Below are 18,496 nucleotides of genomic sequence, written 5' to 3'. Positions count from 1 at the left end.
TAGAGCCCCTTATTCTAGGCTTTCTAAATTACAAATAAAAGAAATAGTTTATATTCAGTTTAGCTTGTTTTCAAGTTATTAACATGATATATGGCAATGTAAATAATGCCACCTGCTATATTTATGTGGAACTGATCACCCTTCACCCATATTAATTCTTTTCTTCATTCTTTGGGAAAATGCTGAGATTTTTTTTTTTGTATTTTAAGTGGCTTTCTCATTATTATTTCTATGTATTAAAAAAGAAGATAGTTTTCTAAAATGTTTTAATGTAGAAGATGGGTTTTCGTGAAAGTAGTTGTACTTATGAACCACAAATCTTATCTGAAATTTCATTAAAAATATTTGCCTATATTTTTGATTCATTGCTCCTCCTTATGTAATGGAAGGAGGGCCCCATAAGGGGCAGGAGATGCAGACTTTAGTTCATCTTAACATCAGCGCAGTTTCCCAAATGTAAAACAGGCATCATAAAAACTTCCTACCCCCGTGTCAGAGATACTTATTATTTCACTTAACAAGTATTTATTGAACATAATCATAAACTTAACAAGTATTTGTTGAGTATAACTATAAATCATGAAAATTAATACAAGCCACAGTAGTACAGGGGCTCTGCAGGTTCTAATCCCCCTCCACCACTGATGAGCTATGAATGTGGGCACATTTCCCCATCAATAAGATGGTATGCACTTCTTAGAGTTATTTTGAGATTAAGCAAGTAAAACATACATGTCTGTGCCTGGCATATATGATGAACATCAATGTATGTTAATATGTGTGTTGTTAGCTATAAGCATTATTTTTACTGGTTGTTATAGATGGAAAGATGAAAACTGTTTCAATCTAGTGACAGGTAGATATGAACAAAGGAAATCACTGGGTGTGATGGTGCACACCTGTAATTCCAGCAGTCAGGAGGCTGAGGCAGGAGGATCACTATGAGTTTGAGGGCCAACCTGGGCTACACAGTGAGTTCAGGGCTAGCCTGGACTACACAACAAGACCTTGTCTCAAAAAAAAAAAAAAAAATGACATAATTCCTACAACAGAAAGCTATATCTGAATGATTTGAGTAGAGGTAAATTTTTCACTTGCTTAAATAATTTGGAAAAAGTTATTTTGTTCATCGAAAGCTGTACAGTATTTGAATCTACAGGATTAAACATATGCTATTGCATGGTGTCTTCTCCTTGCAAAAATGAACATTTTTCATACCAATAAAAATGCTAGAAATTTTATAATAGAGCTTGAAATCAGAAGACATGATGTATAAGTCAGAACACTTCTTATTACATGGAAAAAGAAATTCAAATCAAACGCACTTAAGCAAAAAGAGAATTCATTCATTGCCTCATATAGCTGAGAAATCAGAGTTCAGCTGGCTTATCAAGGTCAGTGTCTCTCACACCCTCTCTCTCTCTCTCTCTCTCTCTCTCTCTCTCTCTCTCCTTATTCTGTAAGGTGCTCCATTCTCAAGTTTGTTCTCCCCACAGGCTGGTACCTGCAATCGCAGACTCACCCATGTCTTCCCCACTGAACATCCTCAGCATAAACAGAGCTCCTCTTCCACAACGGCTCTGGCAGAAATCTCTGTGTGACTCTTCCTGCCCCAAACCATTCCACAATTCCATGCCTGAACCTATAGGAAGATGTAGTAGTCTCCTGAGATTTGGAGCACATATACACTTCTGGAGCTGGGGTTCGAGTCATTACCACTAGCACCACATACAGTGAGAAAAAGGGGTGGGCAGTTCCCACAAGGAGAAAGGACAATGAAGACTATAATCAGAAGGATGGTACAAAACCTAGATAAAATTCTAATAATAGCTATGTTGGAAGGGTTGGGAAGGTGCTATGACCTTTCTAAGTTTCAGTTCCAACATCTGGAAGGATGGACCTTCATCTGCATTACCACTATTGCCATTCTACCTTTAGTTCTTTAATTCTGTTGCTCTATGTTTCTATGAAAATGACTGGTATGTGGCATGCTGAAAGACATTTGGTTTTCTTTTTTTTTTGAAACAGGGTCTCACTATGTAGTCCAGGCTGGTTTCTAACTCATGGCAACATTCCTGCCCCAGCCTCCTGAATGCTGAGATTACAGGCATGTGCCACCATGCCCAGTGACACTTGATTCTTAAAAATGTATAATTCCTGGGCTGGGCATGGTGGCACACTTTTGTAATGCTAGCACTCAGGAGGATGGGGCAGAAGGATGGTTGCGAGTTTGAGACCAGCATGAGCTACAAAGGAGCTCAAGCCCAGCCTGAACTTCACAGTGAGACCGTGTCTCCAAAAACAAAAAAAGATAAAAAAAAGAATAATTCCAGAGGAAGAAGTTTTTTTTATAAAGCTCCTGAAATAAAGCTGTGGCATTGAAGAATGAAGGTGAAACTGAGTGGCACTCAGGTTTCTGGGTGTAACTTCTCCTTAGGAACGTCTGAGACACTAGTAAAATGTGACAGTTCATTTTGTATTCCTGATTCCTCTCAAGGATATACCCTACGAAAATTATTATCATAATAATTATTTAATTTTCACAGATTCTGGGACAAAAGGAGTGAATCTAATAGTTACTTATTAGTCTTATGTCATATAGAAATACTGAATCACTAAATTTAAGATGTATATTAAAGTAATATAAGTTTCAATAGTTGACAGAGTTATCAATTCACATGGAGAAAAACTAAATCACAGGGATTAAGCTGTATACTAAGGTAATATAATAAGTTAGTAGAGCTCAGACTAATTCAAAAGTCCCCAACTGACAACATTCTCAGGAAAAAATGACAAATTGAGGTAAAACAAGACCAAACTATCATAACAAACTTACACAAAAGATATCTAACCCACGGCATCAAACTTTTCTAATAATCCCCAGAACACAATGAGAATTAGGTGAATCAGGAGAGGTTCAGTAGCATCTATTCAGTTCCCTAAGTGATATTTTTTGCCACGTTGGATGTATCCTGATCTCAGATCTACAAGGGGATATCACTAAGCAATGTGTATGATCCCGTCGCCTACACAGAAGGCCGTTTTGGTCATGTAGCATGTTGATGCTATCCTCAGTTGGTTCCGTTGCTTACAGGACATTTCCCAGTATCCATGGCCCTGAATGCATAGACTCTAGATTGCTTTTTCATAAGGAACAACCAAGTTCAGACAACCAAGTTCATCCTGCTAAGAGCATGCCATTGGTAAGCATGTTCCTACTGGAAATAATAGTATTTTGTCTGCAAGTCTGCTGCCAGACCTGGTCCCCTTTCTTTCCTAGGGCCCTCTCCACTGTAAACTGACAGAAGGGGTTACAGACTTGCAGCTTTGCCATGTACTTGCCCACAAGTATATCATTCAGAGTTTGATGGTGCTGTAATGAAACACCATATGACACTTGATATTCTAGGAATGCTCTGGCTACAACTTCCAAATCTCTGAAAGAAACTACTGCCTGAATGACCCATGAAGACCTCTTCTCTAGGAGGAAGGCTACAGACAAAGTAGACAGGTGAAGATTTGGCTAGGTCCCCAAACACAGCCTTAGCCTATTTGTGCCCAGATCCACTATAAAACAAGTAGAGATGTATGAAAAATCCAGTGTGCTTATATGAGTGAATAAAATCCATGAAAATAACCTTAACTATTGGTACTCAGGTTTCCACTGTAAAATGAGTAGAGTTATATGGAGAATCTACTGTGACAATATATGTGAGTAACTATCCATGAAAATGCAACTCATTGTTGAACTATTATTCAGTCATTATACAAATAAGTATTGAGCTCTACTATCTGCCAGTCACTTCATTATGCACCAGGATTCCAGTGAAAAGAGCCATTGTGATGAAATACATAGATACCCAAAGGGGTTGTTGTGTACATGACAAGTCCCCCAGGCTTGAAGAGACCAGCAGTGTGCAGGCAGAGATCTCTGAGAACTAAGATGGTACAGAAATGGAGGTGGGGGTGTGGGCAAGGAATGGCATTACAGGCAGAGGAAGCTGACATGTTCTGAGATGAGAAACAGTGTAGAATCTTTGGTGAACTGCAAGTGTGCCGCAGGGGGTGTGGAGTGGTGACATGAAAACCTGCTGGAGCCGTGTCATGGCTATGCTTTATGCCCCTATCCCATGACACTGTAGAGTATTTCCTGCTGGACACTAAAGGATTATAAACAAAACTTTCAAAGGATGAAATGGAGAGAAGTAAGACTTATGCATCTGAAAGATGGTAAGAATGTGATAGACAAAACAAGACTTGCTCATTCAACAAATATTTACTAAACTATTTATATTAGGACAATAAAACTGGTTTTAATGCACAAATTACATACATATAGGAGAGAAAATGTCCTTTTTTCAGGGTTTCTTATGAGAAGGTAAATTTTTCCCTTGTATTTTCAACAGTTAAACTTTTATAGTTCATGGGTTTATCTTTCCAAAGTACCAATACTGGAAGCAATACCCTTCATTATACTATGCAATCCTGAGTTGTTTCTAACATGATCTTCTCTTCCTACAGCTAGCACGATCTCTAAAACTCTCAGTAAGAGTTCTTATGATTCAACACCATAATAACTCTTGGGAGATGCCATACTAAATTAAATCCAAATGTCTGTTTTATTTGCCTTTTTCCTGTGTGAGCTTAGATATCCTTTTTTCCTGGAAGCCTGGCTTGAGTCCCTGCTCACCTGTCTCAATATGTTTTCTCAAAGTGCAGCGTCTGCCTGTCCTCTTTCATAGGAAGTTACCATGTAGGGAACTAAGCAGTATCACGCTTCCATCTCACTCAACAGAAGACTGGCTTGTATGGACCACAACTCTGATTAGCGCGTTTATTATTATTTCTGAAAGGCTTGGTACATCTATCAGGCAGTACCCACTTAACACTCATCAGTTGAATAACCCAATAAGAAAATAAGCAAACAGGTAGGACCTGAAGGAATAGTTGTTGACCAATTGCCATTCCACAATTTACAAATACGTACGAAGTGTCTGCTATGTTCCAAGAATGATAACGTTGTTAAAGTCACCATTTAAAGGACAGTGATGATAATCCCTTTTTCCTCTTTCTAACGAAAATAGCATTCCAAGGAATATCTTTCATAATTCCAAAGTTTTTTGACCAGTTAGTAACTAGTAAGCAGTTTCAGCTTTCTCAAGATGGTCATCTTTGGAATGCTAAAGACAAAAGCTTGGGGAAAAAGCACAAAGTCACGTGACTTTTAGTAACCCCATCCAGGAAATGCTACCCACAAACCACCAGTACAGAAGAGCCACAAACCAAGTGACTATATTTTTCTTTCAATCCTACAAATTATAACACCAGAAAAGCTGTTTGTTTAAGATGCTTTACTGCCGGCTTCTATCATTAACACAGTTCTTCTCTGTTACACCTATATGAGGTTTGCTTAAGCACCAATTCAAATCTTGTAGAACTGGAGACAATTTGTGTAAAATGATGAGCTCCTAAAGTGAGTCAAGAGCAGCTGAGGCTGAAGTGTGGCTAGGAATTCAACAAATGAGTGTTCAGTGCTCTATAGAGGAGTGTGGCTGTGAAGGGAAGAAGAGAGCACTGGCCAAGTAGGAGTTAAGGATGATGTGTAGGATTTCAGGGATATATTTAAATTAGCTGGTACGTGAGCATACTTAGGGACTGCAAAATAAAAAGAGTGGATGAAGAAGGGAAGACTGGCAAGCGGAAGAGAAGGAAAAGAAACACTGGAGAATGGTCCACGAGGTGATAGAAAGAAAGGAAACAGGGCACATCTCAAAAGCCATCTACCTGGGAAAGTCGGTGGAAGCTGAGCAGGCCGCCCGATGAGACACCGGCTGCACTTAGACACAGAGTGCACTGCGCTAGGTTGCAGCTTCTGACAGGAAGTTCAGAAAATCCTGGGGACACCGAGAAGCCCTAATAAGGACCATGGAATCCAGGTGGTACCCAGACATCATGAGCTGACAAAATATGTACCTTTTTCAGCTTAAACTATTTTTAAAGCATATATAGGTGCTGTTGTAAATACTTAAAACTGAGTTCACTTGAAAGTGTACTAAATTAATTCTAATGTGAATTAGAATGTCAATGTACTTTCCTCCTCCTCCTTTTCCTCTTCTTCTTTTCCCTCTCCTGTACCCCTTCCTCCTCCTCCTCCTCCTCCTTCTCCTCCTTCTTTTTTAACTTTAATCTCAGTCTGAAGGATGAGATTGATGATTCCTGAGAGGGACGAGAGCAGGACAGCTGCAGGACTTCTGGAAGATTCACCTTTCGGTGATTCACCTGTGAGCCACCTGTGTTCCTCCACACCCAGAATAACCATCCCCAAACATCATCTCACTTTGCCTACATATACTGTCTTTTCCTGACATGACCTCTCTACTTCAGAAAGAAAACAGTGCTCCCAAGTTCCAGGATCAATTAAAAACTGCAAACCTACTTTACCTTTTTTTTAAATTGCCCTTTCCTTTTTATGAGGATACCATCAGCTCCGACCTCAAAACAAAAGAATCTGTGACTCAAAGTGGTCCTGACGGTGCTTTGCCCAGGCTAACGTGTGCATCTGTCTTAACTTTCCAGAATTCTTCTGGGAAAGCAGCCAGCATCCCGCTCTGACTGCAGCACTCGCAGCCCCCTAGTGGAGCTACTGTCGCCCCAAACTGAAGCAAGGTTGGCTGAAAACCAATGCAAATGAAATAATAACCCACAAGAGGTGAGTATCAGATTGTCCTGAGAGGTGATGAAATGTTTTCTATAAAAATCTCACCACAGGAAAAAGCATACGAAAGGCAGCAACAAACTGAGGCTGAATCCAGAACAAATTGAACACCAGGACAGCAGGAAAACTAACACCATATAAAGATTAAAAGAGCACACTGAAACTGTCTATGTGGCTAAGGATCAACTAACCCAATAGTCATCACCCTGAGGGACCAGGGTGATTTCCCACAGGCCAGGCACTGCAGCCCAGAACTCAGGGGACCTTATGGCATCTTTGCCTGGGTTTTCGCCGTCGGTGATGATTCTTTTTCCTGTGCTGTCGCCCGTCCAGACACACTGCTTGCTCATTTTGGAAATCTGGGGAAGGGGAGAAGTTAGGGGGAAAAGAATGATCCTTGCATTGTCCCCACATATTTACCAATTTTAAAATATTACCATCTTCTGGAATTTTACTATCTTTTCAACCAAAACAGTGAAAACTAATCGCAGAGTATAAAAGTTTGACGTGTTGTATTCTGCATGCTAAGTAACACCTTCTTCAACAGGCCTCAGTGTCAAAGTGCAATGCAAACTGGTAAGTGGCATAAATTTGGTGAAACCCACGACTACACACGGGCAAATCCCACCCAGGAGTGTGGGCCTGGCTAAGGAAAGCCCTGTGTTCTTTCGTCCCCCCCCCTCCCGCCCCCCGGCACTGCCCTTCTGTCCTCCATCACTGCAATGCAGTCTTCTGTGCAGGATCCTACTTTGTCCAGAGAGAGATGGAAATCTCTCCTGTTGCAATGTCCCAGTTCACACCAATAAATAATTCTCACAGTCTGGAAAGTCCACCCTATCTCTAACCTAAATCTGAGGAGGTTTTGTTCAGTCTATTTTTTCTATTCTATTCACAGGGAAGATGTGTACAAGCTGGCCTTTGTGTAAGCTTTTGTGTGAGAGCCCTCAGTGCCAAAGACAAATTAAATTTGCTCCCAGCCTCAGAGAATCATCAAGTTTTACAGCTGGAAGTGATATTAGAAATCATCACCAGCAACTGCCCTCCCACTTTCACCCCATCCTTCCCAAGACCTACAAGGAACAGGAAGGAGCTGAAGCCCCCGGAGGTTAGGTGACTCACCCAAGGACACAAGGTGAGCTCATCAAGTTTTATCGCCACACTATATATTTTCCCCCTGGTGACTTTAACATTTTCTTATGAAATTTTCAACTGCAAATGAACTCTAAAGTTCTCTGGTAAGTAGCAACTTTTACCAAGTGATCACAAATCTTAAAGCACAAAGAGGCCCCAGCCCATGGCATCTTAGGGCATTAAGATAACACAGTATGAGTGGCAATACCTGTAGCCAACTGAATCTCACATGCCATCTAAAGTGGGCAACCCTACAGGACCAGCAATCATCACCCCACCCCGTTATTCCAGTCAAAAACCTTCAATTCAAATGGCTGCGTGACTTATCTCTAGGTCCCAGCAGATGACCACACAGGCAGACCCAGAACTCAGCTCTTCCTTGAAGGTTTACACTGGTTGTTGTTAAAACATAGAAGATTTTTAAAGTGTTTTTAAAAGTTAGCAGAACACTGTTTTCTAAAGTATCACAATGGTGCATTTGTACATGAGTTTCTGCACTGTCTTCAAGTCTGCTTTATGTAGAAGTTAGTCTGAATAATGTCTGTTTTAGCCTGTAAGACACTGGAGAACAGAAATTTGATTTTTTTAGAAGGGGGCCATACACAGATGCATATTTATGAATACATCTTGTGGGTCTGAATTTGACAATGTTTAACCATAAAAGAAACAGTTTCTCTAGTATTAATGTGCTCTGGTCGTGTTTATCACTGAACTAATTTTACTTCTTAAATCACCGAATGATACACTGTCCCAGGTCCAGTCTCTATGCCATTACTGCTCTTTCTGTCATAGCTCATGCAGCCCCTTCCCTTCCTACTCATTTCTGAAGAGTTGTCTTTATTTCCTCTGCATAACTGCACTACTCTTCATCGTTCATGTTTCCAGTGTCTTCTCCGAATTAACAGGGTCACTGTAGATTCTGATCTTACTCCCCAAGGATCCAGAAACCTGACGAGTCTGTTCTGCCAAGCCTTGGAAAATATTTCTCATTAGCTGACGTGTTGTAGTCAAGGCTGTGTTAGTTGCATGGAACATAAACTCTCTCTGCTGGATCAAGAAAGTAAGAGGGGCTTGTTCAGAGAATGTGCAAGAATCTCGTGTTTTCTAAGAGCAGCAAGTAAAATGGAATATTATTTGCAATACATTATGCTTTGTCTTTACTTCTTCTGCACTTAATGCCTCAATCTTGTGTGTATGATAGCTCATCTGAGTGCTGTTTCTTTAATGTTATAAGCCTCTAGAGAGCAAAGATGATATTTGTTATTATAGGTGGACTCCAGAGTCAAATTCGTGTTTCATGGAGGTAGACCCTGGGAAGTAAGACGTGCACCACGGAGATGGCTGTCACGGTCTCTGCCAAGCCCTTTCTTCTCTCTAGTCTTTTTTATCTCAACCATTCCTCCCTAGTATCTCTGGACCTTTTTCTCATCCCTTGGCATCATTATTATTGCTTCATTTCTTCCTACTCCTGGCAGGTTTTTCTCCTTCCTTGTGGATGTCCCAGTATTGGCCTCTTTGTCCCTGAGTCTACATGCATCTCCAGATTTCTGAACAAAGCATCAACACAGTCTCTTTATTTCTTCATTCCCGAAATCAGGAGGGATTCATGTTGGTTACTGGTCAGCCATGGAGTCAGTTGGTCTTGACTGAGAGTCCAAGGCTGGTGTAGTAGATTGATAACTGGTGGTCAACTTATCACCCCCAGCTGAACTCAGTAAGTATGGTGCTGGGTGTGGGAGGCCCACCTGAGGATTGTTGCCAGCAGCATAAAGGCAGACCTGGAGAAAAAGAAGCAGGCTGTTGGGAGCTGAGAGAGGCTGTGGGGAGCTGGCTTTCCTCATGAACTTGGCTGTTTTCATCCTCTGAGGAGCTCGGGACCTCGCTGGCACTGAGAATGGCTTCAGTTCACTGTAGGTGAGCTCTGGTCCTCACTTTGAGCATCGCTTCCTGGTTCCAGAGGGGAAGATGGTGCACTGCCGGCCTCCTGGAAAAGCTTGCTGGGTTGGCTTCCCTGATGGGAACTTGGCCATCCTGATCATTGGAGGAGCTCAGGACCTCACTGTTGCCGAGGATGGCTGTGGTAACTTTTGGGGGAACTCTGGTTCTTCTGAGCATCACTTCCTGGCTCCAGTGCAGATCCCTCAGCCTGCTAGCACAGGTCCTTCATCCTGCTGGCACAGACTTTGTAGATTCCACCACTGATCTTTGGGCCTTCCCAGAAGATCCATGAAACAGGTCTGCATGAGACATTGTCATGGGCTCTGGGCCTCCAGCTGGATTCATGGGAGGCATTGTTATGAGCTCTGGGTATTCAGCTCGACTCATGTAGGACATTGTTGTGGGATCCAGGCCCTCAGCTGGATTCTTTGGTCTTAGTGTGTGGACAGATTTCCTGCACTCTTTTGTATACTGTTCTTTGGGTGACTTATAAATAATCATATAAAGTATGGGTCCTGTATTATGTTGTTCCCCCTGCAAAATAAGCCCCAAACCAACACAGCTGGTATAGGTCACCACAACGGGGAATGGTTGAGAAGAGAGACAGGAGTTCCGAAGGGCTGTTCCAGCCAGCAGCTGTAAGCGCAGTAGGCTCCCTAGAAAGAGCCAAAGCAGTGCTGTCAATCAAACTTACCTGGTACACCTCTCACGCTAGCATTTGCTGTTCTAAAGCTATGTGCACTGCCTAACAATCTGAGTACGCACAGGAAAGCCATTATCAATTTTACCTCCAGCCAGCAGGGGCCCCTTCAAGGTCATACCTAGCTACTCTCTCCTGGGATGATGCCGTACACTGTTTTTCTCCAAAGGAAGTCTCTTTCTCCTTTAGGTCCATCTCACAATCTTGAAACCTGTGTATTAAATGGGAGAGTTAATCAGCACTCCCAAGTATGTATTAACACAGGAAAAAATGACACAGCTATGAAAGAGAAAGAGAGAAGAAAATGATTACAAGATGGTTCCAGTCTGAAGCATATGCAGCAGACAAGAAGAGCATCCACCAGTAAAATCCATGCCTGACAATTCCCCATCTCTCAGTTTCTGCCTTAGGAAATTTAACCTAGGACTTTAAGATCGTGCCTCAAGCCATTCCCAATTCTGAACATAATATCTCTGTGAAAGTGGAACGTTGCTGTGTTGGAGAAGTAGAAGTAGTGCTTCTCACTAGTGCACCCCTCACGTGGATGGGGGAGTGCTCTTAGGAGAAGGGCAGAGAGCAGGCAGGGAGGTTAGCATGCTAACCCCGGAAGAAGAGCCTCTTGTTGGTGGGAGGCAATGCCTCCGGACGATACCAACAGCATCCACTCAGCATCTTCTTTCCTACTCTGGAGACAGACTGAATAGCCACTGGCCTGGGGTAGAAGCACTTGAAATTTAATCCTATCCCTTCCAGAAGCTGTAAGTATGGCAAGTTTTTAGAAGGCATAGGCAGAGAAAGCAACGTCACCTGCAAATATATGACATACAAGATCAATGAATAGTATGTCTTTTTTTTCCCCGCATAACAGAGTGGTAAAACAAAGAAAAACAGCTTCTGCCTTTGAAGAGGTTTTAATATAATTGGAGAGAAAGATACCTTCACCTAAAAATGGCACAGGGTGGTAAATTAAAAGAGTCAGAGTGCTGCTTCAGAAAATAAAAACTACAGGAGTTCAGAAGCGTAATCAGTTTATTCTCAGAGGAACTAAGATGTGTTGTGGTGGGCAAACTTTAGCCGTAAAAGGCCAGAAAGTAACTATTTAGGCTTTGTGGGGATATGGTCTCATTGCAACTCCTCGACTTTACTGTCACAATTCAAAAGTACTCAACACAATGCCTAAGCTAAAAATTATACTTGTGTTCCAAAAATACTTATGGAACCCAGGGCCTTCACACCATTTATTTACATTTGGAGACACCAATTTGCCCAGGCTGCCATCAAACTTATACATACTCCTCCTGCCTCAGCCTCCCAGAGTACTGAGATGACAGGCGTGTGCCCCAAGGCCCAGCTTTTCAGTTCATTTCTTCCCTGGCCCATCAGCAGTATGTGAAGCAACTGGTTTCTCCTGCTCCCTGGGGGATCTTCTTCGTTAGGTTTCTCAGTTCTCCTCTTCCTCCCTCAGTAGATTCTCTTCAGTGTCTGCAGTGGTCCATCCGTCTTCCCTCCAACCTCTTCATGTTGGAGAGATCAAGATCCTCTGCCCGCCTCAGTCTGCACCCACAACTGTTCCGAACTGAGTCAGTTTTGTAGTTTCAAATGCTGTCAATGAGCAAATGCCTCCCAAATGTGTGTCTCCAGGCCACACCACCAGACTTTGCACTTGTACATCCAGCTGTTTGCTTGACAGCCCCTTCCAAACATCCCCATCTATATTTTTCTCTATCTTTGTTCTCCATTTTTGCACTTGCTCTTTAAAAGTGCAGTAAACATTTATAAACCTACCAGTTCCTAAGGAAACGTAAACACCTTCTTCCCAAATAGAAATCAGAAGTCATAGGAGCCACAATTTTTTTCTGATCACAATGCAAAAAAATTAAAAGTTAACAAATTCAATCATTTATAAATTTTCAAACCAAATATAAACCAAATGCAAGCAATTCTTAGACAAAGGGAAAAATCAAAATTCAATTGCAATTTATTCAGAAATTAAATAGAATTGCAAATCTGAATATGTAGGCTGTGAATAAAGAGGGAAATGTATAGATTTAAGTGAAATTATTAGAAAATAAAAGAAGTTAAAAGTAACAAACTGAAATATTCACCAATGAAGTTGAAAGAGAATTACAAAATAACACTATTCAAAATAAAATGAATGAATAGTAAAGAGATAAATGAGAAGTTAGAAAAAAGTTTTAAGGTAAACAGCCCAGAAAACCAAAAGTTGGTTCTTTGGAAATATCAATTAGGTGCATATTTTACAAATGTAGTCACGTTTGTAATTTACAAAGAAAGAAAATACAAATTAAAAAAGACAATAAAAATGGAGACACATAAATAGACAGATATGGAGACAAGCTTGAAATACCAAAAGGAAATAGATATATACAGAAAAGCTGAAAATTTATGATGAAAAGACCACTCTAAAGAAAAACAAACTACTAATAAAGAGAAAACAGAAACTTCCTGTTAGGGTTTGTGTCTGGATGTCCCCCAAAGCCTCATGCAGTCATGGGACAGGCTTCTAGAGTTTATGATTGATTCATGGTCCAGTGTTGGGATTATGGGTGTGATTGCTACACCCGCCCTGTGGCTGGTAGTTTGCATACAATGTAAGGGAGGGAAAGAGGCTTGCTCTTTCAGTCTGCTCCTCCCTTTTGCTCTTGTTGCTGTTGCCGTCTTCCGCTGCCTTGAACTGTTGCCCTCTGCCATATGCCATTCTGTCTTAGAGTCAGCCGAGTATGGACTGAAACCTCCACAAACTGTGAGCTAAATAAACCTTTCCTTCCTTAATTCTGGATGTCAAGTACTTTGTCTCAGCAATGAGAGAAAAGCAATCAAGACAGAATTTAAAAGTAACCAAGACACCTCCATAAGTTGAGAGTCAGAGGAGAAACATAAAAGGTGGTCAAATTCTACTACAAAATGCATAAGGCTTAAGTGGCTTTACAGGTGATCTCTACCACCTTCTAAAACCATCACCCCTGAGTCACTGAGACAGCTCCCCACACAAAGAATTAGAGGAGACCATCCAGCCTTGCTCCCTGAGGACAGTGTAATTCTGATGCCAGCGCTTTGTAAAGAGAATTCCAAAAAGCCCTAGTGATCAAAACAACTTATGAAAAGCCTAAATAAAACTTTAGCAAATTAAATTTTACAGTGTATTAAAGAGTACTTTATATGATTCAATTATGATTGACCAAAGATGAAAAATGATTTAATATTAGGAAATGTATTCATGTAATTCATGATAGTAAAACATTACAAATGCAATGAAATGAGTTTTGCTAAATTTCAAAGCTCTTTATAAATTATCCAGTCTTTCTTGTTTGACAGTGTGATAGAAACAGAAACAACTTACTAAAATTGACAAAGTACAATACAGAAATATATCATAAATGTCTTATTTAAAGTTGAATTGTTGGAAACATTCACATTAAAATTATGAACTGAACAATGGGGCCTGTTTGAAATACTTCCCTCCAACATTACTGTCTTCATCTCTACGTATAATTATCTATCTAAAAACATCAAAAATAACTGGAAAAAACTGTTAGAATTATTAAATACAATTTAATAATGGACCAGACTTAAGACATAAACCCACAGCTTTCCTATCTGAAGTCAATAATCAGTTAGAAACAGTAACAGAGAAAAAAAAAAGCACTCACAGCTGCCTACTAAGAAGCAATGTGCCTAGAAATAATCTTTAAAAGCATGCCAGAAATATTGACAGGAAACAGTATTTTACTGAAGGACATTTTTAAAAGGAATTGAGTAAAGTAGCAAACCATCATGTTGAGTGAGAAAATTCAATACTCTTAACGATCCTAACTTCCTTAAAGCAATTCACAAAGTCAATATGATCCCAGCAAAAATCCTATTGAGATATATTTGCGGGATAAGACAAAATTATAAAATTTATTTGGAAAAGAAAATATATTACAAGCACTAAGATATTTGAGAAAAAAGGATATTTCATTGTAAACTGATCTACCAGTTATAAAAGTATATGCCATTAGAAATGTAGTGAAGTTCTGATAATCAGGGTAGAGTGTTCTTAGAGCAGCATAGAAAAAGGATAAATAAACTAAAACAGAGAAAAAGAGCCTTGCATATATAAAAATTCAGTACATGTAAAGATGATATTTCAAAGGCCAGAACTATACCTCAATGGTAGTGTACCTGGATAGTATAACCAGGCCCAGGGTTTGATACCCAGCAACACACACATACACACACACATAACAGTAAAAATCTCAACATAATAAAAGATAGAATAATCAATAAATGATATTAAACAGTTAGCTGTTCACAGGTAAAAATAAATTTAATATAGATATAACGTCATAAAAATGACATTCTAAATTAAAATTTTAGAGTTTTAATAAACTGTAAAACATCTTCAGAGTAGAGAATAAATTTTACCTTAGTTGGTCTAGCTCCTATCTCAGCTCCTGTGAGGCAGCCTGGAATTTCCCAAGTGATTGGAGTGTTTTTCCCATTCGAGTAGAACCATACCTGACAGTTTGTGCTGATTTTACCATGATGGACTCCTGGATGGCTTGTACTGAAAAGATGAGTCAAGATGAGAACTGAAGGGCTGGGGATTTAGCTCAGCGGCACAGAGCCTGCCTGGCAAGCTCAAGGTCATGAGTTCGATTTCCGGTACCGGAAAAAAGCCAAAAAAAAGGTGAGAGCTGACCACACCTGACAGGTAAACCAAGTAATTAAAGGGTTGAGTGGAACTTGGAGCTGTATCCACCCCAAGAGAGGGGCTGAAAATACATGGCTAACAATTCAATTGTGTATATGGAATGGAACCCCAATATAGTTTGAGATACCGAAGCCTGGGTGAGATTTCCTGGTTAGCAGTACTCGGTATTATCACACAGCAGTGTTGGAAGAGGTAATACTGTGCAGGGCTCCCAAGGGAGAGGTCAAGGAGCTATGCACGTGGGTCCCTACCTGACCTCACCTATGTATCTCTTTTAGCTCATTCTCATTTGTGTCTTTCTGTTATAATAAAATTGCAATCATAAGGATAGCACTTTTGATAAGTTCTGTGAGTTATCAATCTTGAAAGTATTTATGGAGCCCCATAATTTTTACTGAGCTGATCAGAAGTGGGGGTGGCCTGGGAGAACTCCCAAATTACAGCTAGTGTCTGAAGTAAGGGCAGTTTTGTGGAGAACCACATCCTTCACCTTGAGTTTCACAAAATATCGAAAAAGGAAATAAAAGTAAAGAATATTTTAATAATCTTGGTATTTGCAAAGACTTTCTAACACAATTCACAATACAAAATATATAAATAAAAAGATGGACATAGTTGAGGACAAACTTTCTGTAAAAAAGAAAGAATACTACAGTTAAAGTTACAAGATACACAACAGATAATGAAAAATATGTGAAGCCAATGATAGACAAAATATCATTTATATATAAAAGGAATTTCCTTAAATCAATGGAAAATGATAACTTTTTAGATGGCTGAACAAGCTATTCATAGAACTAAAAATATAAAAAAATCCACAAAGAGACATCCTTGCTCATAATCCAAAAATGCAAATTAAGCAATGACATATTGTTTTTCATTCTTCAGAAGGGCAAAAAAAAATAATCCAGTATTGGCAGGGACGTGAACAAACCAAACTTTCCTGAACTGGTCATGGAAATGATTGGGTTCAATATATTTGCACTTACAATTTTGTAGTATCTAAAACTTTTAAATATGGATAGCTTTTGAATTCTAGAAATCTACACTATAGAATTATTCACATATGTACCAAGATGCATGTACCTGGAGCAATTTTAGTTCCAGCAAAAACTGGAAGAATCTATTTTGCACATAGCAGGCACTATTAAAAAAAAAATGGGTTGTGTCCATGTATCCTAGGGAAGAAAGCTCCCTCCCTCACACATAGCATGAGAGGGAAAAAAATCATAATACAATATGCTTGAGCACACTTTAATATATAAATTATACTCTATCTATGTAATGTAATGTAGGAAAAGCTTTATAAAGATGCCTCTGGATCGTTATACTACTAATTTCTTTTCAGTTCCTTGAAAAGAAAGGTTTGCTCTCATATTGTTTAGACAATTAAATGCCTATATCTTGTGCTCTGAGTACCTAATTTAAAGATAATCATACGTAATGCATTAACCATTGTTACCCTCCTATTATCTTGTTTTGAAATTTTGATTTGGTGTTTTTTTTTTTTTTTTACTCTTTAAAAAAATACCCCTGAAACAATTAGCCATAGGGGGAGGGTACTAACTGTTGAGTTGGTTTTCTCAACGGCCTTTCCAATCTTTTTCTTAGTTGGAGAGGTTGAAAAGCTAACAGCTAGTAGGGTATGCGCGGGACTTGGCCTATGAGGGGGATTTAACACAGGACTTAGGAGACAATAAAAGTGAGGCAGATGCAATTTTTTCTTGTCTGTTTTGGTGTTTATAGTGAGAAGCAAAGTTCTAGAAACAGTTTTTCTACAGAACTTTCCAGCTTCCTGGTGTTAATATAGAGATGTGAGTTGTGGCAGCAGCTGGTACAGAGGTGGATTCTTGATTCTGGCTTTCTGATTCACAACTCTTAGCCACAGTGTCCATTTTCCAGCTTCCTGAGTGTCAAGAGCCCCTTTCAGCAGCGACCAGGGCAGCAACAGCAACCTACCGAGCTTGGGTCCCATCTACAGCTATGAGATGTTCCCCTCCTATACCCAGCAGCAGCCTCAAAGACAGAAGCTTCCCTGGTAGGTCACTCTAGGTCATTCTGGAGTCCCAGCTTACAGCTTATTCCTGTCCCTCTTTCAGTGATTTTGTGAGCACATAAGTCCCTGCATTAAATATCTTCACGTATGAAATGCCTTTGGAGGTTTTTATTTCCTGCATGGAATCCTTACTAGGTGAGAATGCCTACCTCAAGTTACCTAAAAATACATATGATAAAACTTAGCTCTCTTTCTGGAAATACCTTAAGACTTGGGATGTCACTTAGCACTTTTCCAAAAAGACATCCCTGTAGGGTAATAGATTCTTGAGGTAGATTCACTAGAGTTTATTCAGTTTATTGGTTTAGAAGGAGTGATATTTAACAGAAATATTTAAACTTTGTTGACAAGATTACAACAAACTGCCATTGAAAGCAAAAATTTTCCAGTTTTAATACAATAGTTTACCAGTTTTATGGCAATCACAGAACAGATTTGCAATTGAATTTCCTCAGTTTACATTTAATCTGAGTATAAAACATTTTTCCTTTAAAATAATTCAGAAATCCTGCCAGAGATGTGGCTCAGCAGCACAGTGCCTGCCTGGCAAGTGCAAGGCCCTGAGTTCAATTTCCACTACAAAAAAAAATTCTTGCTCTCATCTTAGTGGTGTGGTTTGGTCTGGTTTGGTTTTTGAACCCTGCCAGCTGCTGGTGCTCAGAAAATGATAGCCCAAAGTATGGTATTTGACATGTTGAATACTGAACTAAAATCATAGTCTCAAAGTCTCTCTGAATTTCCCATATCCCCTCTCCCAGTCTATCAGTGCTCTTTCTCTCCCAGAACACAAGAAAGGCTTTCTCCATGGTGTCTTCACCTGACTAGAGGAAGATCCTCCAGAAGGAAGGCCATTGTCTTGGACCTCTTCCCTGTAGTTTCATCAAACAGAGAAGACACACAGGAAAGAAGACTAGAGTTGACACCACATCCAGGGCCCACACAAACTATCTGTTGCAGACAACGTCATTCTCAGCTCCATCTATCTCCCCTAAAAGTCATTTACTTATCCTCAAAATTGCCTACAGTCCCACTTCCCTCTCCTCTTCTTTTTTTTTTTTTTTTTTTTTTTTTTTTTTTGGTTTTTCTCCAGTACCGGGAACCAAACTCACGACCTTGTGCCTGCCACGCAGGCACTTTTGCCGTTGAGCTAAATCCCCGGCCCCCCCTCTCCTCTTAAAAGAAGTTTCTATAAGCTTTTAAATCCCACTGGTTTCTTGGGTACCTGATGGAGACCACTAC

General features: G+C 40.0%; 1 long non-coding RNA gene across 1 annotated transcript; it reads left to right on the top strand.

The window, feature by feature from the left end:
* The first annotated feature begins 3,912 nt into the window (after nucleotides 1-3,912).
* Nucleotides 3,913-17,320, top strand: LOC102022552. The gene is made up of 4 exons (XR_259059.1): nucleotides 3,913-4,230; nucleotides 6,577-6,709; nucleotides 7,611-7,847; nucleotides 17,104-17,320. It is a non-coding gene; the product is annotated as an uncharacterized LOC102022552 (long non-coding RNA).
* Nucleotides 17,321-18,496: the final 1,176 nt, after the last annotated feature.

This window comes from Chinchilla lanigera, unplaced genomic scaffold (genome assembly GCF_000276665.1).
Source record: "Chinchilla lanigera isolate Chin_1 unplaced genomic scaffold, ChiLan1.0 scaffold00001, whole genome shotgun sequence".
NCBI lineage: Eukaryota > Metazoa > Chordata > Mammalia > Rodentia > Chinchillidae > Chinchilla > Chinchilla lanigera.
Note: the sequence above shows the minus strand (reverse complement) of the source record. Positions and strands in the feature narration are given on the sequence as shown.